The sequence below is a fragment of the Podarcis liolepis genome (assembly GCF_965112155.1).
Source record: "Podarcis liolepis genome assembly, chromosome: 8".
In the NCBI taxonomy this organism is placed as follows: domain Eukaryota; kingdom Metazoa; phylum Chordata; class Lepidosauria; order Squamata; family Lacertidae; genus Podarcis; species Podarcis liolepis.
In genome coordinates this window covers 59,125,322-59,142,889 of record NC_139560.1, presented here as the reverse complement: position 1 = coordinate 59,142,889, position 17,568 = coordinate 59,125,322, and the positions used below count along the sequence as shown (strand labels likewise).

The 17,568-nt window shown below is 38.1% G+C and overlaps 1 protein-coding gene and 1 long non-coding RNA gene across 8 annotated transcripts in view; one reads left to right on the top strand and one right to left on the bottom strand.

Annotated features, from left to right (window-relative positions):
• CDKAL1 (CDKAL1 threonylcarbamoyladenosine tRNA methylthiotransferase) overlaps positions 1–17,568 on the top strand; it is a 236,361-nt gene that overhangs the window by 198,545 nt on the left and 20,248 nt on the right. The gene's annotated exons all lie outside the window — the stretch shown is intronic.
• The window catches only part of LOC310714003, a 105,496-nt gene continuing 92,044 nt past the window's right edge, over positions 4,117–17,568 (bottom strand). The window contains exons 6-7 of one of the 4 annotated variants that reach the window (XR_014529493.1): positions 7,534–7,647; positions 4,117–6,175 (exon numbers count right to left, since the gene is read on the bottom strand). This is a non-coding gene — a long non-coding RNA (uncharacterized lncRNA). The other 3 variants (XR_014529494.1, XR_014529495.1, XR_014529496.1) reach the window with 3 other exon arrangements.

Below are 17,568 nucleotides of genomic sequence, written 5' to 3'. Positions count from 1 at the left end.
TCATTTAGACTGTTCCCATTTTTACATAAGCTTGTTTTGGCCATGTTGTGGTGAATTTTTTGTGTTTACAGCTCAAAATACATAAATCCTAAATATTTTATTTTAAATAAATGCAATTCCACTACTAGGTAGGTTACCGTCTGATATAGTTATATCCAACCCAATGGTATTTGCTTTTTTTAAAAAAGTACCTTTGGAAATTACAGTTTACATCAGTTCCATTGCAATTGATTAGGCTCTCTTACAAATATATGTATGGCACTTTCGAGTGTTATTCTGTTACCTGTGCTACATCGCTGTTAATTTAGTTCAGTAGTCCATGTGTGATGAAAAATGTAGCATTATCAGTTTTCTCAAGTTTAAATGTTAAAGATTAGTATATCCTAGTCCCATGGGGACAATTCACAATATCAGAAAATTGGCACTGCTTGCTGTGAGCTAAGTGTTCATTACTTGGTTATCAGCTATCTCTTCATAGCTTAAAGAAAAGGGCGGGGGGAGAATGTGTAAGCCAAAAACTCACTGTGGCTCATGCACGGTCTGTGAAACCATGGTTTCCTATGGTGTCTGAACCCAGTGCTTTTGAGATTAAACATTATAATCAAAAAATTTAGTGGATGTTAGTAGAAAGAAATTCAAAACCAACAATAGCACAATAGCTTTATGAGGATCTACTGAAATAGTAGCATAATAGTTTTAGGAAGACCTGCTTCACAATATGCAAGTTTTTATGTTTATCAGAATTCTTCTTGAGATCTGAAGTTGTGCAAAACAAAACAAAAAATACACTAAAGCCAAAAAGGATGTGGAAAAAATATATATTTGGTGGGCTTAATGGAAAAGCCTCAGTCTACAGATTACATTTATGATAGGAAAGCTGCCATTTTTCCTTGCTTGTAACATGTGGCCACCCCCAGCTCCCATTGCCCAACCAAGGACCTCAACTATCATTTTCACCATAGAAATTGACAAGAGAAAATAGCTTTTTTTCTAACCTTGTAAGTTAAATATGTCTGGAAAAGACTTGTGTTAGCACCAGGAGCTGTTAAAATAATGGTACCATAACAATTCAGGCCCATTTTGTAAGCTCCAAGTAGTTTGTATTAAGCTACCTTAATCTTTCATACAGGCTTTTGTTAATGTGTTACCCAGCGTTCTCAAATGGCCTTTGCTGCTTATCAGTTTTCTCCATTCTTCTATAATACCACTGAGCATGATAGTCAGGTAAATGACCAAGATTTATCAGGCTGCAGCAATGGTGGTCTTGCTGTCTGATCAAGGCAGACTAAAATGGTTCGTGTTACAATAACCCACTGCAGATCTTTCAGGAAGATACAGAAAGAATTCATTCTCTCTCTTTTTAAATAGCTTGTTCCATTTCCTCAGTTAGATGTCCTCATTGAATAGTGTGGAATGGAATGAGCCCCTACAGAGACCAGTGTATACATTTTTAATTACTTGCAGTCATTGTTTGTAACTGCTACCCTTGCAGGCTTTTTGCCTGAAGAAATAATACTTGTGTAAATTTAGACCACCTTTTGGACATGCTACCATTGCCTTGAGTAGGAGAAGGGTATGTAATACCACAGGCCATGTTTCTCAAACTGCTCTTTTTCTGTGGCTGTAGATGACACTGCAGATTCAGGTGAAGGAACAGATTCAGGTGAATGAAACTGCATAATTAAATGTTATGAATGATATTTGCATCATATATATATATCATATTTTACCAATATTTGAGACCAGTTCCCTGATTTCCCGTGCATTTCTCTGTGTAATAGAAGGGTGGTATAAAAAAATAACAACAATAAGCAAGTGGGACAGAGCTATATCAGCAGTGGGTGCATCTATGCTCCTGCTGCAGCCAAAGCTGACTCTTGGGATAAGGTCATAAGCCTTGAAAAAATTCATTTCACTGTATTAGTGACTTCTCTAGCTCTGTATGACAAAATCTCCCTCTTGGACTGTTAGTAGCATAGCACAACAATGTGATCAATACAGCTGACCTGGAAAAATATTGAGGGGGGTTATTATTAGTTGGTTTGGGAGATAGAGTAAGGTTACCAGATTTTTTTCAATGAATCTGGGGACACTTTTCAACTTTTCAATAGGAAGGATAGGATTTTGTCAGGGGACTGATTTGTAAATCCAGGGACTGTCCTCGGGAAACAGGGACATCTGGTAACCTTAAGATAGAGGGAAGACATCACTGCGATGCTTTGTAAAGGATCTTGAATTGGCAAATGCAGGGTGTGGGAGTTTTCCAAGTCTGTTATATCATCCCTGTGGCTGCCTCTTATGTAGTTTGAATTAATACAGCATGCACCAGAATTTTCTTGCAGTGAGTAATTTTTCCAACCATGGAATCTTAAATTGAGGTGATGAAAGAAATCTGTCATGAATATCAATCCACCAAGCATTGATAAAAAGTTTAAGGTTTCCTTGACTAATGAGGTGTGAAATTTATTGTCATGCACCACAGTGTTCAGAGTAAATGTTCTATTTCACTGGCAATGTTCTGCAATGGGATCCAGTCATACACTGGAAATAAATAAAATAAAATACGCCTATGTAAGCCTAGTTCCTTAAAAAAAATTACAATGTGTTATCTACATCTTCTTCATCCTAAATACCATGATTGTGAAAGCAGGAATTCAACTTATTTGGGTTTAGGGGTCTGATTAGTTTCCCAAATGACAACACAAAATCATTTATAGTGTTAAGACCTACCCTACTGTGGTGGGTCTTAGTTTCCATTTGGAAGTTGCATTGCAGTTAGTTTATTTCAACATGAGAGAAGTGAGGATTTCAGTCTATTGAATAGAATCTTGATTTACAAACAAGACTGGGGTTGGAATTTGATGTTATGGCAACCACGAGTCTGATGAAGAAAACATCAGCCCTCTGTTGTCTCCTCCATTCTCCCTTGTAATGTCTAGTCATATTCAAGTATGATGTCATCAGGCTGCACGTTTCCCCCAGCCACTACGCATCATTCGCTGCTCCTTGCCAGGGCAGGGAAAATTATCATGTGGTGACATGTTATGCGTTCAGCCTCCCTAGATGTTACAAGCCAAAGGGGAGGAAAGAAAAATGGATGGCTGTTTTGGATGGCAGCTTTGTGTTTGCTGTAATGTCTAGTTCAAGCCTGAGGAAGCATGAGGCAGGTTTGCACCCTACCGTTCTGAATGCTTTAGGGATTTCTGTGCGCAAGTTTTCTCCATTCTTGCTCAGCAACTATTTGGGGGGGGCACTTTGAGGGAGGTGTGGCGCGCTACCTATCTCCCAGTGTGAACTGCCAGCAATTTTTGCTCCAATAGCTACTACCCTTGCTCTCAGTCACAAACCCCTCTTTTGTCTCTAGGTTAGCAATTGCATGAAAGCAAGCTGTTGCTATTCAGAGGGCCAAGTTTGGCCTTAGAGCCGATCCTTGTCCTACATCGTCAGTGGGAAACCTCTGGCCTCTGGGCTAAATTTAATGCTTAGAGCAAGCCCCGCTAAGATTGGCTGCACTAGGGCGTTGAAGCTGAGCTGCAAAGGAAAAATAGGAAGTTCACCTAGAATGTGTTCCCAGTTCTTTCCTTGACATTGATGGCAATGTCATGATTATGTCAGGTGACTGACAGGTCTGCAATCCCAACAGCAAATATGATTGCTTATAAAGCTGTGTCTCCCCCTGGAAATCTCAAGAAATAAGATGAATTCTCCGCAATACACAAATATGTATGTTCAACATTTCACGTGCCTTACATATACCACACTAAACTTCGTAACTCATGAAATGGCCCTTGGATAAGAAGAGAGAAGTGTTAGCATACTCAAAATGTTGTCTCTCCTTTCCCTCTCCCCCATCTCTCTCTCTCACACACAAATGCACATGTAGATTTCAGCTATAAATCTCAGAATAGGATGGAAAGGAAACCTCATAATATTGAGAAGAAATGCTGTGTTTGTGAGAGGGAAAGGGTGGTGATTGTGGTATTGTTAGTGGTAAATTAAGGTTACAGACCATTTATATTTCTATAAAATCGGGGGAAATGTGAAAAAAGGTTTTGATATAAGGTTACAGAATTTGTTTATAAAAGTTAATGAACATTAAATAACTTGCAACACATGGAAACTGAAAGAGTGAATTATTTATCTACATTTACACCCCACATTGCAACTCTCCATGTCTCCAGGGCGGCTTAACTGTTAAAAAGGAAATTTTAAAATGCAGTGCAATGAATGAAACACTAAAATAAAACTAGCAAAACCAGTAGATTAAAAAAAATCTCAGAGAAGCACAACAGAGTAACAACACTACTCCCAGCTGCTTAACAGATAAATGAAGTATCTATCTTTATTTTTTTGATATTGCTTGATAAGAAGAGGCTAGGGAAAGCATATTTTCAGATTCCCCTGGTTTCCCTACAGAGTTTTAATTCCTTCTTCTTTAGTTCTGCATAACACCAGGCTATCCAGCAAAGTAAACGTTCCACCCTTATCTTGCATGCCAAGCTGACTTCAGCATCTGAGAAGCTTAAGAACTCGATACATCAAATTACCCTGCTCGAACTGTTGTTTAGTGCAGGCCATTTTGTCCTGTCATCCTTGTGACAGGATGTCAAAGCTTTGCTTTCCGTTGCCAGCATCTGCAGGAATCTGATATGCTACCTCCTCATTACACAGGGGACAAACATCAAGCAATGGTGATGGAAACCAGCAAGTCAGACAGCTGCAGGCACTGGAAACTTCTGCTGCTGGACTGCATCAGCCTTGTGCTAGAAATAATTTTTCCCTCTCTCAACTTCTTTATTCAATTATGTTGGCTTTTTTTAACATTCTGCTTTTCTTACAACAGCTTCGTTTCTTATTGCATGTTTTTTATTGTACTAAAAGCAAACAGAAAAGCATGCAAAACTTCGAAGATTTTTCTGAGAAATCATAATATATTCTGCGGCAGCAACACCTATCTCTTTGTTCAGCCACTTTATTGAGCCAATGCAATCTTTTCTCATAATATATAAGAGCTTTCTAGAAGAAGAAAAACCAGATGATCCTGTTAAGGCCTCCCACTTACAAGCATGAATCTGGGAGAGAGAAAATAAGAGTCTTTTTACTCTTCTTTATGATTTAACAAACTTACCAAAACACCCATTTCATCAAGCAGTATTTAGTATAGTAAACACTAGTAAAAAAACTCTTCCAGTCTTCTATTTTATTAATTTGTTCAAGGTCTCTTTCTCGTTAACATCCACGTTTATCTTATGCCTTACACACTTAATCACCGAATCCTAGAATATTGTTTTCTTTAAAATACTTCTAATAGGTTTTTAAGTTATCTGTAAATACTTTACTTAGTCAGCCTCTTTACCTGCCCAGAGAACTATTTTCATTGGAATCCTAGCCATATCTACTTAGAAGTCCTAGTTAATGAAGTGGGCCTACTCCTAATAAAGGCTTGCCACCTTTATTCTTTTCCCTTTTTAAATCCTCAAACAGCTTGTTTGTGTTTAAAGCTACACTTAAGTGCTTACCCCTAACCAACTAGGAGGAAGTTTTACAATTACTCAACATTGTGGGCAGGGGTCTTTCCCATGGATTCAGCCCAGCCCTCCCAGGTAACTAGCTCTTATTCATGTTGCTGGGTCATTTAAACAATCTTTCAGCCATGCCAGAGCAACTTGCATAAGCAGCTCCCCTGAGCCTTGAAAAGCAATTTTAAAAGGTACATCAGAAAGAGGCCAAATCAGCTGCTAGAGGATAAGGGGAGGGGCATGTGCCTTGAAAGCAAAGGCAAGTGACAAACCCATTGCCCAATCAGCCGCATTGATGCGCGTGCCGGTCCTGCCTGCTCTGAAGCTCTCAATAATGCAAACGAAAGCAAAGCATCTATTGACTTCTTGTCATGATTTTAGTCCGCATTGTTATTTTGTTTTAGTTTTTTTTAGTTTGCAGGCTATATAGTTCTAATTACACAGGCTACTTATGATCCCTAGAGTTGTGCTCGTACTTTTTGACAATCACAGTTACAACGGATATTGGGTTTTCGAAAGGAACAGTTTGAGGAGGAGTCATCTGGTGATGTTAAGCTGGCTGGTTTGAGGAAAGTCATAGTACCGAATGGCCATTTCTCGTGGCAGGTATTATGGCTCTTTTCCTACAGATAATGTTCATATTCCATGCCTTTTTTCTATAAAGGAAAGAGAAAGAGAAAGGTTTAAGGGGTGTAAATCAGGAGATAGATGGAGTAAAAGTGGCCAGAATGTTGCAGTAGTCATATGAACCAGGCATCCCTAGGTGCAGTGTACAGCAGTACAATAGATCAAGTATTTTATTGTGTTGCCCATTCTAGTGTTCATAAAACCATTTATTTGTTTTGTTCATTGCCAGTTTTGAAATAACAAATTAGTATAGCAATCTTTCCCAGTTGGCATCTGTACTGGAATTGTTTTTGGATGTTTTAATTCTTTTATTGCTTGTGTGTTTGCTGCCCTTGGCTCCTTTGGGAGGAAGGGCGGGTTATAAATTAATTAATTACTAGTTCCCAGAATATACCAAAGATTGTGATTAAGCAGTAAAGCCACGAGGCAAAGTACAGAAGTGATTTGCAGGGAGAGACTAAAAAGCCAGGCAGCAAGAGTTGTTTCCTGCATGGAACAAAAGTATACATCGTATCAGCAGTAAAAAAGACCAACTCCAAACCAAAAGGCTTCAAAATGCTTCTGACCTATCCAGCTTGTTTTCTCTTGCGCTCATTTCCTAATTTGCTCTTCCACATGTTTCAGTATTAGAGACAATTTATGGAAATGACGCCTCAGGACCGTGACCCGTTTTGTGTGGATGTCAGACTTCTATCTGATTCCTGCTGTCTGCTTTTGCAGCCTTCCTTAGATCAAGCTTATATTTATGGAGAGTTTGGTGTCTGAGTTTCATTCGGGGCAATCTTGAACTCGACCCTCTGCTCTGGGTCCCGCTTTAATTCTGTGATTAAACCGGGGTGCCAGCCCTTTTGGGCCCTTGGCACACTTGCAAACCAGAGAAACTGTTGTGGGCGCCATGCACACACCACAAGTGTGTTCACGTGCATGTACCACAGCCAAACACAAGCACATGTGGAGCACAGCCACATGCTCACTCTCTCCCCTCCCACCAAAGTGAAATCTCCAGCAACTTGATGCGCTGGAGCCAATAGAACATCTGGTGTTTTTTGCAAAAGACTTTTACCATACGTTCACTCTGTGGTTTCGTTTCCAAAAACTGTTATCTCCCGAAATAATATTGTTCTGAGAAGTTAATGCTGCAATTACACTTTTTTTTCAGATAAGCTATGCCATAGTGGTGCTCAAATTTATACAAAACCATTTTGAGTTCTGTTTGGCTGTTCATTGTTGTTTGATCGCTCCCCGAGTCAAATGAACATTTCAGTGGTACTGCCAAGTGATTTTACAATATTACAGTGTTGCCTCCCAGCAGCAGGCTATTTTATTAAGAGTGTAGTTATGTCATACTGAGCAGCTCACTTTAATCTTACCCAAATCTACTAATTACCAAGGAAGATGCTGCCTTGTAGAAAAAGGAACGTATCTATTTCCTTTTGCAGCAGTTGTCATCATCAGCTCCCATAGATTATAAATTAGTTCTCCAATTTCTGGGCCTGGTGAACTAAATTCAGACAAAGAAAGTGTCATCTTCCCTTGACTGCCTCTTGGATAACTGAAATTGATCACAATTCCGAATCTGCAATTTTAAATTAATACCTGTAAATGTTAAAGTTTACCCAATCTAAGTACCACACTCGTGGAAGTGAGGTTTTAAATCTCCAGTGACCCATTCTCCATTTCAGTCTTACTTACAGCCCCAAGTAATACTTTATCTTTGTATTGCAGTACTGAACCAAGCTCTTTTGTCCAAGAAGGTTGTCCTCTCTGGACAGCTGAGAACCTTGTACAAGGTGCTTAAATGATTGGTGGATTATCTAGATCCATTTCAATCTGTCTTCAGGCCTGGTTTTTGACACCAGAACAATCTCAGGAAAGAGACCAAAGGAGTGGAGCCTTCTTGATTCTTCAGGATAGCTGGGAATACTCTTTCTCTCTCAAGGAGACATTAATAAACTTCTTGATCCATCCCATCAGTCATCAATAGCGAGATGGCAAAGTATGCAGGTAGTTACTTATATCTGTCCAAGTACTGACTCAGGCTGCACCCACTGAAACTGACCCTATTCAGCTGGACAGCATGGTGTTCTGGCTACATCCATGCTGCTCCAAGAGTGGTGTCAAGGTCAGCATGGAGAATTATAAATATTTGGAAAGGCCACCATGATCAGTATAATCCAAAGGTGTGCAGAACATAATGTGGAACTCCCACAGTTTAGCCATAGCCCTAGTTGTGTAAATCTATCATTGGTGAAATGTTTGGACTCATTAGTTGGGTCTACTGTAGGTATGTTGCTCTGACAGGACATAAATATTTTTATTTTCAGTCCATATCATGAAAATCATACAACGTATGACATCTTTCTCAGTATCTGCTCAGAACCTCAAAAGCAACATTTTTAAAGCTGTAAGTGATCAGTATAATTTCCAATAAAAATAGAAAATATGTGGCCTTTTTTGAATGAGCTCATTTAACTACTTCAGTCTTTCATATTTACTGCATTACATCAGTGTGTATATAGAGTTAGATCAGGTTTCATAATAGCTGAACAAATAATTTAAAATCAGTCTCCTGTCTAGGAATATATTTTTGTAAGTTACTATTCTTACATAACTATTCAGATTAATAGGCTTTTTTTCTAAGGAAGGGAAAAATAGAATGATGGCTGTGTAATGATTTCTACTTTGCAATATTATTTTTTGCAAAATACATTGGCTGTGATCCATAGGACAGATCTAGACATATCTCCAGGTTCTTCTAGTTATTTTTGAACAAATCCCTTAAACTGCTTTTGAAGTCTATTGACTTCAAGCAGCTTGGCAATAAAGAACCACGAAAGTTAATTGCTGTTCAGTAGTATTTTAGCTAGTGTACATAATTTTGTTGACATGACCTACTTTGTGGCTGAGTGGAAGCCCACTAGTTTATTCAACAAGGTGGCAACTTTCATGTACCTCACATCTGATTGATTGATTGATTGATTGATTAAATTTATATGCTCACTCATTAATTAATTAATATACCATACCATTTACATGGCACTAATATTAAAATTAGATTTTAAAAGCCTGCCAAAAGACATTGTTCTGTAGACTATATCTGTGAAAGGCAATTATTTTTTAATTGTTCAGCATCTACAGAGTTTATGCCTAACCATGTTGGTAGAGCACTCTGCTTATTTTGACATAAAATGCTGTTTAAGGTATAATGAACCTTTTGAATTTGATAATTGTAATACAGAAGTGTGATCAAACACTTTAAACTGCTGGTCAGCCATTGGTTCATATCATTACCTGTTTCCTCCTGACACTTTATAACTTCTCAAATTTAACAGTGAGAAGTTCTTTATTTTTATATTTCAATGCAGAGAGAGAGAATCCTATATTCACAAATGCAACATCTGTTCTGATTTCTGCTCTGCAAGGGAGAAACTAGACTAGACAGATCAACTGCAATGAAGTTTTTAGAACAGCTGAAAAAGAATCTAATATATTGGCAAACTTGACAGTTATGATGCATACTGGACGAAGCCACTGGTTTAGGCCTATTTCAGCACACAGCAGTTGTTGAAAAGTAAGTTTTCAGCCTCTGGAAAACAAACAATTGAGCCAAACAGATTGAATCAATTTAATTGCGATCTACAAATCTCAAGAAAATAGTATTGCACTTATATAAAAAAGATGCTATAGTTTTTCTAAGAATTGGCTTACAAAGGTATAACTGTTCATAGGAAAAAGAGACAATATACAGTTTAATTTCCTCTTAAAATCCTAATCCTGTTTCATAGTACAATGGTTTTTCATATTTCATATTCTACAGCAGGTGGATATGTTAGCATGTGAGTGCTTTCAGAACATGGCTGAAGAAATAGTGAGATTGTGTTCAATTATATAATTTCAGCTCATTTTCTATGAAAGAGCCATGATACAACCCTATTTAGTTAATTTAAAGAACGTTTGTTGTAGTGAAATAAGTTTTTGCCTGGAAGGGAAACACACTGTTGTCAGCTGGTATTGATTAGTACAAACTACCAATGCATAACATTTACCCTTCCCCCCCCCCAAAAAAAATAGAATTCTGACAGACTGAGCAGATACAATTATGTATATCTTGTGTCACACATTCTTTCTAAAGAAAACAGTTCTAAGGCCTGCCGTATCTGATCATCACTCCAGTAATGCAGATTCCGGCTCTGGCAGTCTCTTCCCATCCCTTCAGCAATTTGTTGCTGGAAATAAATCCCTCTTCCCCTTTGGGTCTTAATCATGGTTTATTTGTATATTTCCTATTTATATGAAAGATTTCAATCAGCCAGAAGGACACAAAGCTTTGATGCAATAGAACAAGGGAGAACATAAAGCCCATGGGTTGGATGTGGAAGGTGGAGTCTCTTACCTGCCCTGCTGCCTCCCCTCCTTACCCCATGCCAGTGCAGGAATTGGGCTTTTTAAAAGCTTGCATTCATGCCAAATGGAACCTTATTTTTAGCCTAATTGTTGCTTGGGCATGCTCCAGTGGTGATGATCACAGTTGGGAGGATAATATTAATTCTCTAGTCCCTACACACTCTAAAGCCCTCTTCCCAAAAGCTTTCAGTGGTGTTAATTGGAACTTTTTTAAAAAAAGCCAAGCCTAATTGCAAAGGAAGAGAGAGAAAAGGGGAAGGAATGGGGAGGATAAAGGAAGAGAGAAAGAGAAAGAGAGAGAATGGAATTGATGGAAGGCGAGAGGGGCAGCTTTCACCTTGCCCAGTTTTAGCTCTAACTCTGCCCACCACTGTCATGCAACCCTTGTGGTGTAGTAAACATTCAAGAGCTCATCCTGGCAGCCCCCATAACCATGGCCCCAGGGATGGGCTGTTAGAATCAGTTGGCAGTCATAGAATAGTGTGTTAGCAAAGGTATTGGTTAACATATTAGATGTTGGCTGGATTTACATCCCTGATTAGCCATGAAGTTCATTGGTTGACCTTGGGCCAGTCACTGAGTCTAGCCAGATTTCCTATACTTAATGTATCTATTCAGCATGTCAGAGGTTATTTCGTCAGCTTCCTTCACTTTAACTAACTCTTTACTCAGAGGGAAAGGTGACACATGGCTAATACATTCCTTTTGGGCCTTTCTCTCTCTTTCTCTCTCTCGATTAAACAAACCAAAAGCAAACCCTTTTTAATCAGAATTTCAAGGAAAAATCAATTGCTTGTTTCAAATCTGTTTTACTTGTCTGCTTCTTTCCACGTCCCCACTATATGCCACATTTTCCTGTGTCAAGTGTTCAAGCTATTACTTCTGAAAATAAGTGGGGACTTAAGAAAGTTGTGCCAGTTGTGAGCATGGCAATATAATGACTCTTCTTCTAATCATTTATAAGTTGCTTAGTTTGCTTTAAGTAGGATTATATTGGCAGTCCTAAAACGCATATCTAAAGTCATTAATTTAATCTTACAGTACAGCATAATATTGAAGAAAATAATGATTGAAATTCTGCTCCCTGCTGACATGTAATAAAAGCTTCAGCAAGTTGGATTCAACCCCAAAGCATCTGGAATTCCAGGTTTATCTTTCAAGCAGGTTAGAGACTTAATAGGGGCCCTGGTTTCAAAAAGTCTGTGTGTCGTGTCGTCCCCCTTATTTCTTACACCTAGGCTGCTATATGGGCCAGTTGGCCCAATTCTAGCCACACCATCCACTGCTTGTTTTGACTATTAGCTGGTCTGGTTTCCAATTTCTCCTTAAAGTAAAAGAAAAACTATCCAGTTCTTACTGAAGCAGAGAGATGAGGGGAAATGTGCAGGTGGTAGGTATTCTGCTCAATCATTTTGTGAGCAACAACCCCACTGCAACTTTCTACTGTCCAGTGAAAGAAGCCTTAACTACGATTGACCTCTAGGGAAGCAGTGATATCCTTAGAAGCAAAAAGAAGTCAAGAGTGACACACTTGCTGTCTGAATAAAGGATTTCCTGGTTCATTTTAAAGACATGTTTTTTTAATATTGTCATGATTGGACATGACTATATCTCTCTACAAACAAAATGTAGCAGCTAAGACTGGACTTTGCTCTTTCTAAGTTGGATTTTATTTCATGTAAATGATTTTTAAATTGCCCTATCAAGGCTAATGGGAATGAAGGCCATTGCTCTTATTCCAAATTTGCCAGTTGGGTGGGAGAGGCAAGAGAGTGGCTTACATTAGCCCTGCAAAATAGTCTAGTGTTGTTAAGCTATGTTATGAAGACAGGATTCAAAGAGAGTAGTGTACAAGAACCAAGTGGTGGAGTCCCATATTGTTATCCATTCTCCTGGTGTTTTGTTTGCATTTTTTAGAAATATGAAGTTGGGGAGGAGATAGTGAAGTTGATCATATCCAGTGGTGTTGGGAGAATGAGGTGCTAGGCACGGGACGCTGTTGCTTCTTCAAAAGCACTAAAAGAATGAGAGAGAGGAACCTGTACAACAAGTATTAGAAATACAATTCTTGCTTTATTTTCCAGTACCCAAAGGTAATTTTTTTGTATAATGCCATATTGCTTTCCTTCTTCCCACCACCACAGGAGCTTGTGTGATTTTGACAAGCCACAAATTGATGCTGAAATCCCATTTTGAGAACATAAATGTTGTTGAAAAGTAACAGTAGGTGAAAACTGTTGTGTGTTTTTATGCAAGATTCCTGTCCGCAGCTACAGTGATGCACAGATTACTTTTTGCCAGCATCTGTGTGTAAAAAATGCAACAGGTTTATGTTTGAATTCCAGTATCATTGTAATAATACACTGCAACGTAAGAAGTGGGTATATTTATGCCGGAGCGCTTCGCTTTCTAGCTACCAAAACATACTTAAGATAATACATTGTGAACTTGCCTCATGTCCATTATTGCTGCATTCTGCTTTTCCCCCTTCTGTATGCCCATATCCATAAATTGAGGGCAATGAAACAAGAAGGGAAGGTGGCTTGAACAGAAATGGAGGGAAACCTGTGCTGAACTGGATTGCACATGGGTTAGAGCTTTCTGTCGAACCTAATCTATAGTTGTGGTGGTGAAGAAAGAGTTCTCCTTCACTAGCATTGTCTCTTTTTAGTGTTGTGAAGCAGGGTAGGTTTTTTTGTTGTTGTTGTTGTTGTTTACCTTAGAGGCTTTCCATAATCCATGTGTTTGAACCCTTGGTGGCACATTTTGGCATATTTGTAAGGTTAAAATTGCTTGCATCCATTGTGAGCTAGACTCCACATTTCATGCAGTTTCATTAGAAGTAGCCATTTCCTCTTTGTTTTCCTCATCCATGAATTACCTCATTTGTTTTTCTCCTTAATATTTTCCTTAATGCTCTTTCTTTATTTTTTCATAACTATGTTTGATTTACACACACACACATACATATTTATATAGCAAAATATATATTTATGCATTTCTCTCTCTTTTGTATACCCACCATGCCCATGATGTGTATTTATTATTTTTATTAATTAAGAAAGAAAAACAAAATTATATATATGTCAGGGCAAAAGTAAGCCAGGTACAGGAACACGAGGGAAGATTGACAGAAAGACGGGCAGACACAATTAGGAAAGAATTCAGGGCAGGAAGCAAGCCTCAAAAAGGAAAGGAAGAGGTTCTAAAAGCATAAATTGTTCAGGCATCTTTAAGTTGGAAAAGAGGAAATTCCATTTTAAAAAACATATCATTATGAGCTTTCTTTAAAATAATAGTCCAGAATTACCATATCTCTATCAACATTAATCATCTCCAACTATATTAATGTTTTTGGAATTCAGATATTCTTTGTGATAATTCCCTTACTGGGATCATAAAAACCCTCCTGTACAGGGAAAAAAATGTTAATTTTGGTGACATAACTTCTGCCCTTTTCTTTCAAAGGTCAAGATATGCTTTATTTTAAAAACAGAATCATCACCCTTTTGAAGGGGATGAGTATATTGTACATCTGGGAGCAGAGAATAGGGATGAGTGAATATGTCAATTTTGATTTCTCTTAGTTTTTCATTTTTTACAAATGTTAAGTTCAGTTTTCACATTTCCACATCAGTTCACTTTTTTTAAGTTCTCACGAAGATTCATCAGCATTTTAGTGTAAATTTCTCTTAATCCATACATTTTGTATGTATTTTTGCCAGATATACACATTATTTAGACATACTTTTCCCCAGTACAATGTAGTTTTACATTTTATTTTCCCTCATATATGCATTTACATGCACATTTCCCCAAACATACACATTTCATACACATTAATGGGCCGCAGAACTGCATTGTAAAATTCAGGGAAGTGCAAATGTCAATGGAAGGCTGTGTTTTATTTCACGTATTGTTTCAGAAAGTGTTAAGTAAATTTGCCTTTAAATGCAGACTGAATTTCATTTCTCCTTCATCTCTCATGGAAAATGGAATCAACTTTGGTTCACACCACCACTGTATTCAGTATAATTCTCCATTAGAGAAACGCCTTGAAATTTGTTCATACATGGTTCCTCACACTGGTGCAAATGGCACATATTCACAACTCAGGGAGTAAGTCACACTGGAGACACTATGGAGCCGTAGGGACGTATTGGTACCTATAGTGGACCCGCCAATTTGTGGACTACCAATTTGTGACGGGCTTTCCCCAGTTCTTAATTAAGAAAGCATGTTTCATCATATGATATGATCTTGTATACATGGCCTATCTGTTCTTTCCTACTTTTGATTACAACATAAACTTATTAACAGTGCAATTGTAATCACAGCTACTTGAATTCAGTGGGGCTTACTCCCAGGTAAGTAGGGTTAAAATTGCTCCCTTAATTAAGAAAACTAAATTGGAGCATCCAAAACTTAAAATTTGAATCAGTGCTATCAATTGCATTTGATTTCCCCCACAATCACTGTAGTTCTCTTTTGAAAACCACTGTTTGATATTCAGGAGGCATTCCATGAGCACCTTGCTCTATCCAATTATATAAAAGGAGTCTGAGTCTTTCTGTTTTTCCTCCTATGCAATCACTTTCATTGTCTTTAGCTTGCTAGTGAATTGGGCCATTTTGTTTTGGTGTATGAATGGCATTTTCATTATATTGAAGTGTTGTGTTCTGCAGAGCTCACTAGCAAAATGGAAGTCTTTAAATTCAGTTGTCCAATAATTGCATAATCTGTGTACTATCTTACAGAAATTCATCCTGCATATTATAATGACAGTGATGGGGTTCCATTAATCTGCCCAGCAGTACTTTAATCTGATCCTCTAATTTAGACGTTTAGCAGAAGTGCCAGGAAACAAATGTTTCCTATATCTTGATCAATATTGATAGATAAAGACTGAGTAGTATTCTAGGCATCGTTTTACCTTTTTCTTCCTCTAAGCTTGACAGTGAAAATGTCAGACAGATGCATCCTGAAAGATAACAACATCTTTCTCCAAAAGGGGAAAGTTGGTCTCACTGTAAAATAATGCAAACTGAAAAGAAAATGCTATTTATTCTCAAACTGGGCCTTTCTGAGAATGATGACTATGAGCTATTGAGATTTTATCCAAGTGAAGTAAATAAGAGCGCACAACATTGAATTGGAGCTGCATGGCCCTGAAATGATTATATTTATGCAATAGAAGTCCATAATGGATATTGTTCTTTTGTGTACTCCATAGCTGGATTGCAAAAGCAGCATCAGCATCTTCTAAGTGCTTGGGAGTGGGAAAATACAGTAAGCCCACAATGGAAAGTCCTGGGTCCAGGAGGTGTTAGAATTTAATCAGCACTTGGGGAGCTAAACTGGATGCCAGATTCCTAATCCTTGGACCCAGCTTTCTGTGTTCAGGTGATCACCTGGGAGCTGGGCCATTAAAAGAACAAAAGAAAGATAATGGACCCTTAAGAAAGCCAAAGACAGGGGGCTTTGTGCCAGATGACAATTGGTTGGGGCCTCTCCTCCTGCTCTGAGATAGCCAGAGTTTAGAGTTGATGGTAGGCTGTGATGTGACCTAGAAGGAAACAGGTTGCAAGCTGGTAAAGGCAGCAAGCAGAAAAGTCAGAGAGGTGGAGCACAATGTCGGATGTCTGTTTGAATCCAAGGTTGCAGCTGACTCTTTGGGGATATTGATGCAGTGAACCTGTCCATCTTAGGCTCAGGTTGTATATGTGTGTAAATAGGCCATATATCCTAAAGACAGCCCAGTCTCTGCTGTGCCTCATTTTCAAAATAAAACATTAACCCTGGCTGAGTGTCTGGAACCCCTGGAATCTCACACCACTATGAGATTGGGGTGGCGTGTAACAATATAGTGACTTATGTACATATGTATGATATATCTGGAAATTAAATACACTTAGGTTTGAAGATTATTTTAGTTGTGAATTATTATGTTGAGGTTTATATTAATTATATAAACTGCTATTTCTAGAAGTGGTAATGGAATATGCATTTGGTATATTTTCCTTTATTATACTAAAGTAATTTTCAAAACGTGTACTGTGATGCTTAGTGGTAATTATGGACATTGAAGTTGGCAAATTATAAGTAATTAGAGCAGGTTTCCATAGTAATTCCTGTGTTCTGAGTCCTTTGATTATTTTGCCATATTTTTGGAAAAGACAAATCAAAAGAGGCAATCTTTGGGACGCATAAAGAATGAAATTATATATATTTACACTTGTTTAATCTTAAATCAAAATACAGTTTTCTAGAACTTCCAGCATTATAGCTTAGTTTATTATGCTATTGTAGAAAAAAGAAGCGACAGAAAGGGAGTGGAAATCAGTAAAACATTACAGAATTTAAAATAAAGCAGATAGTCTGAGGCCTTGGTTGTCATTTTTAGGTCACTGCTGACATCTCTGAATATAATTTTCATATGAACTGCATTTCAGGGCTTGTATGTGCTTGAAGAAGCGACATTTTCACAGCAGGGAACCAAATCAAAATGAAGCAGTCAGATGCAGGTGCACAGTAATGGAAGTGGGCTATTTACCCTCAAGCAGGATTGCTGGGCTGGGAAAGCAGAAACTCTCCCAGCAGAATGGCCCTGCTATTTCTCTCTGATATATATCTCAGTGCCAAACAGTATTCATAGGGGGCCTAAATAATTGTTCTTTCACTTGTATTTAATGAGATGCATTGCCCAATGCTGAATAACTGAGGCACTTCCTTTTGTTATGCTAACTAGATGCTATTCAAGCCCTGCTTTCTTTGACTTCTGTTTAATCCTTCCTGCTTCTCCAGCCTCAAGCCAGGCAGGGAAACAGTTGAAAAAATGGAGGCTTGCACTGTGTACATCTGCTGCCTAGCTCAGTCCTATTTTGTTAAAGAAGTAAGAGGGGGAGAACATAGGATTTGTATATGCAGCATTACAGTCACTACACACATATTGTACAGCTATGCACAAAATACAAAAAAATTATATGGTTATGTATTCTCCAAAACAGCATATGCAAGT